This window comes from Oncorhynchus nerka, linkage group LG22 (genome assembly GCF_034236695.1).
Source record: "Oncorhynchus nerka isolate Pitt River linkage group LG22, Oner_Uvic_2.0, whole genome shotgun sequence".
Classification (NCBI taxonomy): domain Eukaryota; kingdom Metazoa; phylum Chordata; class Actinopteri; order Salmoniformes; family Salmonidae; genus Oncorhynchus; species Oncorhynchus nerka.
This window is the reverse complement of record NC_088417.1, coordinates 96,554,011-96,564,927: the sequence shown is the minus strand read 5'-3', so window position 1 is coordinate 96,564,927 and position 10,917 is coordinate 96,554,011. Positions and strand designations below refer to the sequence as shown.

Genomic DNA, 10,917 nt, shown 5'->3' with positions numbered 1-10,917 from the left:
GCTAGAATAACACATCAACCCTGTTACCTATAGATAGACAGGCTAGAATAACACGTCAACCCTGTTACCTATAGATAGACAGGCTAGAATAACACATCAACACTGTTACCTATAGATAGACAGGCTAGAATAACACATCAACCCTGTTACCTATAGATAGACAGGCTAGAATAACACGTCAACCCTGTTACCTATAGATAGACAGGCTAGAATAACACATCAACCCTGTTACCTATAGATAGACAGGCTAGAATAACACGTCAACCCTGTTACCTATAGATAGACAGGCTAGAATAACACATCAACCCTGTTACCTATAGATAGACAGGCTAGAATAACACGTCAACCCTGTTACCTATAGATAGACAGGCTAGAATAACACGTCAACCCTGTTACCTATAGATAGACAGGCTAGAATAACACATCAACCCTGTTACCTATAGATAGACAGGCTAGAATAACACGTCAACCCTGTTACCTATAGATAGACAGGCTAGAATAACACATCAACCCTGTTACCTATAGATAGACAGGCTAGAATAACACGTCAACCCTGTTACCTATAGATAGACAGGCTAGAATAACACGTCAACCCTGTTACCTATAGATAGACAGGCTAGAATAACACGTCAACCCTGTTACCTATAGATAGACAGGCTAGAATAACACGTCAACCCTGTTACCTATAGATAGACAGGCTAGAATAACACATCAACCCTGTTACCTATAGATAGACAGGCTAGAATAACACGTCAACCCTGTTACCTATAGATAGACAGGCTAGAATAACACATCAACCCTGTTACCTATAGATAGACAGGCTAGAATAACACGTCAACCCTGTTACCTATAGATAGACAGGCTAGAATAACACGTCAACCCTGTTACCTATAGATAGACAGGCTAGAATAACACATCAAGCCTGTTACCTATAGATAGACCGGCTAGAATAACACGTCAACCCTGTTACCTATAGATAGACAGGCTAGAATAACACATCAACCCTGTTACCTATAGATAGACAGGCTAGAATAACACATCAACCCTGTTACTTATAGATAGACAGGCTAGAATAACACATCAACCCTGTTACCTATAGATAGACAGGCTAGAATAACACATCAACCCTGTTACCTATAGATAGACAGGCTAGAATAACACATCAACCCTGTTACCTATAGATAGACAGGCTAGAATAACACATCAACCCTGTTACCTATAGATAGACAGGCTAGAATAACACATCAACCCTGTTACCTATAGATAGACAGGCTAGAATAACACGTCAACCCTGTTACCTATAGATAGACGGGCTAGAATAACACATCAACCCTGTTACCTATAGATAGACAGGCTAGAATAACACATCAACACTGTTACCTATAGATAGACAGGCTAGAATAACACATCAACCCTGTTACCTATAGATAGACAGGCTAGAATAACACGTCAACCCTGTTACCTATAGATAGACAGGCTAGAATAACACATCAACCCTGTTACCTATAGATAGACAGGCTAGAATAACACATCAACCCTGTTACCTATAGATAGACAGGCTAGATTGTTTTGTACAATTACCTTTTTTTCTTGTGAAGCTTGCCTTCAACTGCCACTCCCTGTTGTACACAACAATCTTCCATTCCCCCTGTCACAAGGGGATTTATGACTGATTTAAGATGAAATCGTCATCCCTGATACAGTCAACCCTAGTAAAAAAGAAAAATATATTTATTTCACCTAATTTTTATATTCTGTCATAAATAGCACAAGTTCAACTTAATAAAAAACACTTCCCAGTTTAATTTAAAAAAATCTCCCAAGTTACACTTCTCAAAAATCATCCGACTTGTTGGAACGACACAGTTATTTACATTAGGTCCCGTGGGTCAAAGGTCATGTACACTACAGTGTGTTTATACAATGTCTCTTTCTGTTTACTGGGTGTGTGACATTTTTCCAAATGTTTGGAAGCTTGTCATCTCTTAACATCTTTCACACTGCCACATTCAAGGAGCAGAAGACTCATTTGGACGCTTGTAAGAAATCCTGCTACGCCCTCCGACAAACCATCAAACAGACAAAGCATCAATACAGGAGTAAAACCGAATCCTACTACACTGACTCTGAAGCTCGTCGGATGTGGCAGGGGCTTGCAAACTATCACGGATCACAAAGGGAATCCCAGCCGCGAGCTGCCCAGTGACATAAGCCTACCAGACGAGCTAAAGGTGTTTTATGTTCGCTTCGAGGCAAACAACGGTGTAATCAATCTCTCCATTGCCGATGTGAGTAAGACGTTTAAACAGGTTAACAGGGCCATTTGGAGTACCAGGACGCATACCCTGAGTATGCGCTGACCAGCTGGCAAGTGTCTTCACTGACATTTTCAACCTCTCCCTGACCCAGTCTGTAATACCTACATGTTCCAAGCAGATCCCCATAGTCCCTGTGCCTAAGAACATCAAGGTAACCTGTCTAAATGACTATCGCCTCGTAGCACTCACATCTGTCGACATTAAATGCTTTGAAAGGCTGGTTGGTCATGACTCACATCAAAACCACCATCCCAGACATCCTGGACAGCCGCACACGAGCCTAAGATCACCATGCACAATGACAAGCGTCGGCTGGAGTGGTGTAAAGCTCGCCACCATTGGACACTGGAGCAGAGGAAACACGTTCTCTGGAGTAATGAATCACGCTTCACCATCTGGCAGTCCGACGGACTAATCTGGGTTTGGCGGATGCCAGGAGTACACTACCTGCCCCAGTGCATAGTGACAACTGTAAAGTTTGGTGGAGAAGGAATAATGGTCTGGGGCTGTTTTTCATGGTTTGGGATAGACCTCTTAGTTCCAGTGACATTCTAGACGATTTTGTGCTTTCAACTTTGTGGCAACAGTTTGGGGAATTCCCTTTCCTGTTTCAGCATGACATTGCCCTCGTGCACAAAGCGAGATCCATACAGAAATGGTTTGTCGAGATCGGTGTGGAAGAACTTCACTAGTCTGCACAGAGCCCTGACCTCAACCCCATCGAACACCTTTTTTGATGAATTGAAAACGCTGACTGCGAGCCAGGTCTAATCAACCAACATCAGTGCCCGACCTCACTTATGCTCTTGTGGCAGGATAGAAGCAAGTCCCTGCAGGCAATGTTCCAACATCTGAAGAGTGGAGGATGTTATAGCAGAAAAAGGGGGACAAACTCCGTATTAATGCCCATGATTTTAGAATGAGATGTTCGAGGAGTAGGTGTCCACACACTTTTGGTCAAGTAGTTTATCTACCTCAATTACCTCGTACCCTAGCACGGCGACTCTGTACTGGTACCTCGTGTACAAAGCCAAGTTATCATTACTCATTGTGAATTTATTATTACTTATTACTTTTCTATTATTTCTCTATTTTCTTTCTCTCTATTGTTGGGAAGGGCCCATAAGTAAGTATTTCACTTTTAGTCTACACCTGTTGTTTACGAAGAATGTGACGAATACAATCGTATTTTATTTTATTTGACTCTACTGCACTTGCACTGCATATCCCTCACTGGTTCACTGCATGTCCCTCATCGGTTCACTGCATGTCCCTCATCGGTTCACTGCATGTCCCTCATCGGTTCACTGCATGTCCCTCATCGGTTCACTGCATGTCCCTCATCGGTTCACTGTATGTCCCTCATCGGTTCACTGCATGTCCCTCATCGGTTCACTGCATGTCCCTCATCGGTTCACTGCATGTCCCTCATCAGTTCACTGTATGTCCCTCACTGGTTCACTGCATGTCCCTCATCGGTTCACTGCATGCCCCTCATCAGTTCACTGCATGTCCCTCATCAGTTCACTGCATGTCCCTCATCAGTTCACTGCATGTCCCTCATCAGTTCACTGCATGTCCCTCATCAGTTCACTGCATGTCCCTCATCGGTTCACTGCATGTCCCTCTCTGGTGAAAACTCTTCAGGGGACATACTGTTCCAGTTCGGTGTACCGTCCAGGCACAAGTCTCTCTGAAGATTCTTCCTGGTACCACAATCAAAAGAGGCCAGCTTGGGGAAACATACCAGGCACGAGTCTCTCTGAAGATTCTTCCTGGTACCACAATCAAAAGAGGCCAGCTTGGGGAAACATACCAGGCACGAGTCTCTCTGAAGATTCTTCCTGGCACCACAATCAAAAGAGGCCAGCTTGGGGAAACATACCAGGCACGAGTCTCTCTGAAGATTCTTCCTGGCACCACAATCAAAAGAGGCCAGCTTGGTGGATGCTAGATCTTCCTATGTGTTTTGCACACTCAAACAGTAGTCTTTCTTATACTTGACATCAAATGGTAATTTCCCTATTCAGCTGGGTAGAGAATGATAAATGTGTAGAATTATGTGATAACAGGGAATAAGTGGGTGGCTGTATTGTGTCCCATAGCTGGGAGTGGGGACCAGGGCTGGGGTCTATCGGAATTGAAAGCAGTCAATTCATGAAGGGATTATATTTAACATAAAAATAAAAAAATAAACATTTCAAATAACTTCTTCTCCTATTGAGAAGTCATTAAACATATACTTTTCCAAGTTCGAATTTTAATTTCAGCTATGGTGGGGACCATAATGTGCTGAGTGTGCCACCCTGAGTAAAATAGGGCAATGTAGGTATATGCATGATACTGTGTTTGTGCCAGCAGAGGGAGCTATAGTCAATACAATGCTCTCTACAGCTCGCTGTGGTAAGGTAACGCCCACTGTTGTTGCAAACTGTCCTCCATTTTCCTGTTTCTTGCTTCTATATAAAGTTTTAGGAACTGAAACGGTTCCTAATTCTCTCAACTTTGAATGATTTGTTATGGTAAGATCAAACTATGGCCTTCTTTTTGTGCTCACAGACGGTACACAATCATGTGAAGTTGTTTTAATGTTGTGGATACTTGACATGGTTGGAAAAACATTCGAGTACAGCTCACAGTTTACAGAGGTTACATCAAACCAATTAGTGTGGTGTTATAGCAAATTAAAGTAAATAAAAAATAGAAGTTAAAGTAAATATAATAAAAGTTAAATAAAAATAAATGTGCTTTTTAGGACAGTTTCTGGTGTTCACACACTTAAATTAGCAGCCACGTATATTTCTTATAAGAAGCTTATACATTCTATATACATATGTGCCATCAAATGTTTGCTCCACACAATAGAGCACAAATGAACACAAAGCCCTCAAATCCATATTATTTGAAATATTATCTCAATCTAGAATCAACTATCGACCCCAAAGCATACATCCATACAGCATATTAACAATGATATTGTTATCTATCTATCTATCTATCTATCTATCTATCTATCTATCTATCTATCTATCTATCTATCTATCTATCTATCTATCTATCTATCAATATATCTATCTATCTATCTATCTATCTATCTATCTATCTATCTATCTATCTATCTATCTATCTATCTATCTATCTATCAAATACAACGGTTAATTTTCACCTTCCATACATTTACCTCTCGTTCTTCTCATTCCAAACTGAGTCCATTTCAAGTCATCGTTGAAAGTACTCCATTTAGTCAACAGTCTTGTGTCAAAGAGTTCTGGGTATTTCATCGGACAATCCGTTGTTTCAACTGACTTTCCATTTGAATCGGACATCCTTTTTTCTTTTCCATAAACATGATATAACCTACTGTGAGTTGTTACAGCGTCGTCCTCCCTAAGGGTTTCATTCAGCAGCAGTGACAATTGTAGCGAGAATCTAAAGACAAAATATACGTTGTAACTTGTCACTCTATTTTTTTTTGGGGGGGGGGGGGACCGCTGCTAAATCAATATATGAAGAAACACTATGTTATATACAATATGTTGCTGACGAGATAGATAGCTGTGAAATAAGCAAGACTATCAGATCCAGATGCATTTACAATAGGAGAAGGGTTACCTAACAATTCTGACAAACTAACCTTGATGCCATTAAACATTTTGGATGGTCGTCGGCTTAACAAGTCCTTTTCATCCCCCCCCTCCATTGCTTTGTAGGTTACTTATTCAGCCTCTGCCACATCGTCACCAAGAAAGGTGGGCATCTAATAGGAATTCCGTTTCCCAAAGTGCTCTGCTGTGGGACAACCTGCACACAGAACGTTGGCAATCTCTTTGTCACGGTGAACTGGTCTGTGATGTCAAAGCGGAGACCACAGAGTTTGGAAAGTGGCGTGGGACCGTCGTGAGGAGTTAGTATGTTGTTATGGTGGGGGAGAGTAGCTTTCAATCCAAGGGTTTCCTCGTTAACCAGCGACACATCCACAGGTAACACGATGTAGGCATGAAGCAGGCTCTCTCCGGGACTACACTTCGTTCTCCTGGACCAGCAGTATTCTCCATGCTCACCTGTAGAGAAAGGGGATTAGTACATGTATGGTACATGGTATATGATATATGCCACTTAGCAGTTTCCAGCCCCACACTCCTACAAACTGAGCCACACACAGCACCACAGATCGTCTATGTCCTTTTTATCAAAGGAGAAACATACGTTTTCTAGAAACGAATGCTTTTTTTCTCTCTCAGCAATTCCCTTAGACTGTGATATATCATGTGATATAGTGCTTAATATAATATTTTTAGGGGTGGGCACCAATATTGAAAATTCAATATGATATTGATATAATTTGATATTGTTTGATATAAAAAATGAGCAAGACATATTGTGAAATCGGTTTGTTCTTCCTGTTAACCTACACTGTTCTGTAAGAAACGCAGACATGACTGTTCCTGCATGAACAAAACCCTCTCACAGACTCTTGACTTAACACACTGAACTGCCTGCTGGTGATCCATCAACAGTGGATGGGCATCCCATTGTATTCAAAGTTCAAGTAACCAGAAAATTCCCAAATGGAAAATCCTCAAGCAGTTGCCTGGACTCAACAAAGAAGTTAACAGCCACACAGTTGCAATGTATTTTCTACAAAACCGATTTGATATCAATATTGAATTGAAAAATACAACTGATATCGATATAGATTTTCCATATTAGTGCCCATCACAGATTATTTCTATCATGTTCTCACCTGCTGTAGAGTCTTTGAAGCGTACAGTGGGTATATTTTGTGTCTCCAGCATGGCTCTGTAAGTCAGTACAGTACAGCCTAGCACACACTCCGACGGTGGGTCCAGATCTTTGGATATCTGTGTCAGTAATCTGTCCTTCTCTGTACATTCCATCCCACCATCCAGTGCCCCCATGACCAAGAGCATGGTGGATAAAACACCACAGAAAACCTGAACAGACCAGTAGTTAGCCATTCTGACCCAAACCAGCCAAAAGTCAAGTCAGGAAAAAAAGTTGAGCTGCTGCCTCTTGCAGCTGCTGTGCTGAGCTGTGTCGTAGTAGCTCTGGACGTGTATCCAAAATCCAATAAGCATTTTCATTGCTCATCACTCCCCCCCTCATTTTTTAAATTTGTTTAGAAAGCAAATGTTGGCACTGCTGCTGAAATAGCAGTTGGGTCATTCCACCAATTCGGTGCCTTTTGAGAAGTGTAACAAAATGGTCAGTGCAATTAAAAATGTGTTTTTCCTTCATTTTTTGAAATAATATTTCCACACTAGAAGGTCAAAATAACACTCGGAAATTGTGAAAATTAAAATAATGCCCATTTTGTGTAAAAGCTGTTTGAAAAAAATCCCTGGGATTTTAGCCTGTTCAGGTGAGATGGAATCTTTAGCCCAAGTTATGATGTCACCCCAAGTTATGATGTCACCACGTGATCTGATTATAATAGACAAATGACTGTTCCTTACCATGAAAGGCTTAGTTACAAGCCCTTAACCAACAATGCATTTCAAGAAATAGAGAAAAAAATGGACTAAATAAACAAAAATATATCCAGTATATATATAAAAAAGTAACACAATAAAATAACAATAACGAGTCTATATACAGGGGGTACCGGTACCGAGTCAATGTGCAGGGGTACAGGTCAGTCGAGGTAATATGTACATGTAGGTAGGGGTAAAGTGACTATGCATAGATAATAAACAGCAAGTATCAGCAGTGTAAAAAGAAGGGGGGGTGGGGTGTAAATAGTGTAAATAGTCCGGGTGGCCATTTGATTAATATTTCAGCAGTCTTATGGCTTGGGGGTAGAACCTGTTACGGTGCCTTTTGGTCCTAGACTTGGTGGTCCGGTACCATTTGCCGTAAGATAGCAGAGAGAGCATTCTATGACTTTGGTGACTGGAGTCTTTGACAATTTTTTGTGCCTTCCTCTGACACTGCCTAGCATATAGGTCCTGGATGGCAGGAAGCTTGGCCCCAGTGATGTACTGGGCCGTACGCACTACCCTCCATAACGCTTTACTCTCAGATGCCGAGCCATTGCCATACCAGGCGGTGATACAACAGGTCAGGATGCTCTCGATGGTGCAGCTATAGAACTTTTTGAGGATCTGTGTCTCCTGTGGGGGGAAAAGGTGTTGTCGTGGCCTCTTCACGACTGTCTTGGTGTGTTTGGACCATGATAGTTTGTTGGTGATGTGGACACCAAGGAAATTGAAACTCTCGACCCGCTCCACCTCAGACCCGTTGATGTTAATGGGGGCCTGTTCGGCCCGCCTTTTCCTGTAGTCCATGATCAGCTCCTTTGAGGGAGAGGTGTTTGTCCTGGCACCACAAGGCCAGGTCTCTGACCTCCTCCCTATAGGCTGTCTCATCGTTGTCCAGGCCTACCACTGTTGTGTCGTCAGCAAACTTAATGATGGTGTTGGAGTCTTGCTTGACAACGCAGTCGTGGGTGAACAGGGAATACAGGAGGGGACTAAGTACACACCCCTGAGGGGCCCCAATGTTGAGGATTAGCGTGGAGATCAAGGTAGCTACCTAGACAATTTTTCCCCTGTTAGCTACTAATAGCTAGTAATAGGGATGCTTGGCCGATTTGAGACATTGCCTTCTCCTGGCAGAATTTACCTGCCTACCCAACAGTTAGAAAAAAAAAAGACATAATTCATAATGTTTTTTATTTAATTTTAGTTAGTTTTGGAGTCAAATATAATCGTTTTAGTTAAACCTTTTCTAATGGGTTTCAATGTCATCTTAAATTGGCCATAAATCCCCTCGTGACAGGGGGAATGGAAGCTTGTATGCAACAGGGAGTGGCAGTTGAATGCAAGCTTCAAAAAACTATTTAAATAGTTAAAAGTGAGCATCTCGCGCCTGGATTTACATTTGTAATTGGTGATCATTTGCAAGTCCCAGCCACATCCGATGAGCGTCAGTCTGTGAATGTTCTTTTAATGATTTCACCTCATTTTAACATTCTGTCATAAATAACACGTTCAAGTTAATAAAAAAACACATTTTCCCATCTCCAAAAAATAAAATAAGATTAAAGTAAGTGCCTATTAAGTGCCAAATAAAGTAACAGGGTTGACCGTAACAGTGTTAATGTTAAATCAGCCATAAATCCCTTTGTGACAGGGGGAATGGAAGCTTGTTGTGTAAAACAGGGAGTGGCAGATGAAGGCAAGCTTCACAAGAAAAATGTAATTGTAAAAAGAAATCTAGCCTGTCTATCTATAGGTAACAGGGTTGATGTGTTATTCTAGCCTGTCTATCTATAGGTAACAGGGTTGATGTGTTATTCTAGCCTGTCTATCTATAGGTAACAGGGTTGATGTGTTATTCTAGCCGGTCTATCTATAGGTAACAGGGTTGATGTGTTATTCTAGCCTGTCTATCTATAGGTAACAGGGTTGACGTGTTATTCTAGCCTGTCTATCTATAGGTAACAGGGTTGATGTGTTATTCTAGCCTGTCTATCTATAGGTAACAGGGTTGATGTGTTATTCTAGCCTGTCTATCTATAGGTAACAGGGTTGACGTGTTATTCTAGCCTGTCTATCTATAGGTAACAGGGTTGATGTGTTATTCTAGCCTGTCTATCTATAGGTAACAGGGTTGATGTGTTATTCTAGCCTGTCTATCTATAGGTAACAGTGTTGTGTTATTCTAGCCTGTCTATCTATAGGTAACAGTGTTGATGTGTTATTCTAGCCTGTCTATCTATAGGTAACAGTGTTGATGTGTTATTCTAGCCTGTCTATCTATAGGTAACAGGGTTGATGTGTTATTCTAGCCTGTCTATCTATAGGTAACAGGGTTGCCATGTTATTCTAGCCTGTCTATCTATAGGTAACAGGGTTGATGTGTTATTCTAGCCTGTCTATCTATAGGTAACAGTGTTGATGTGTTATTCTAGCCTGTCTATCTATAGGTAACAGGGTTGATGTGTTATTCTAGCCTGTCTATCTATAGGTAACAGGGTTGACGTGTTATTCTAGCCTGTCTATCTATAGGTAACAGGGTTGATGTGTTATTCTAGCCTGTCTATCTATAGGTAACAGGGTTGATGTGTTATTCTAGCCTGTCTATCTATAGGTAACAGGGTTGATGTGTTATTCTAGCCTGTCTATCTATAGGTAACAGGGTTGATGTGTTATTCTAGCCTGTCTGTCTATAGGTAACAGGGTTGATGTGTTATTCTAGCCTGTCTATCTATAGGTAACAGGGTTGATGTGTTATTCTAGCCTGTCTATCTATAGGTAACAGGGTTGATGTGTTATTCTAGCCTGTCCATCTATAGGTAACAGGGTTGATGTGTTATTCTAGCCGGTCTATCTATAGGTAACAGGGTTGATGTGTTATTCTAGCCTGTCTATCTATAGGTAACAGGGTTGACGTGTTATTCTAGCCTGTCTATCTATAGGTAACAGGGTTGATGTGTTATTCTAGCCTGTCTATCTATAGGTAACAGGGTTGATGTGTTATTCTAGCCTGTCTATCTATAGGTAACAGGGTTGCCATGTTATTCTAGCCTGTCTATCTATAGGTAACAGGGTTGATGTGTTATTCTAGCCTGTCT

General features: G+C 41.3%; 1 long non-coding RNA gene across 1 annotated transcript; it reads right to left on the bottom strand.

Moving 5' to 3' along the window:
• Nucleotides 1–4,888: 4,888 nt before the first annotated feature.
• On the bottom strand, nt 4,889–7,431 carry LOC135563842 (uncharacterized). Its single transcript, XR_010460602.1, has 2 exons — nt 7,063–7,431; nt 4,889–6,379 (listed from the first exon to the last, which is right to left on the bottom strand). It is a non-coding gene; the product is annotated as an uncharacterized LOC135563842 (long non-coding RNA).
• Nucleotides 7,432–10,917: the final 3,486 nt, after the last annotated feature.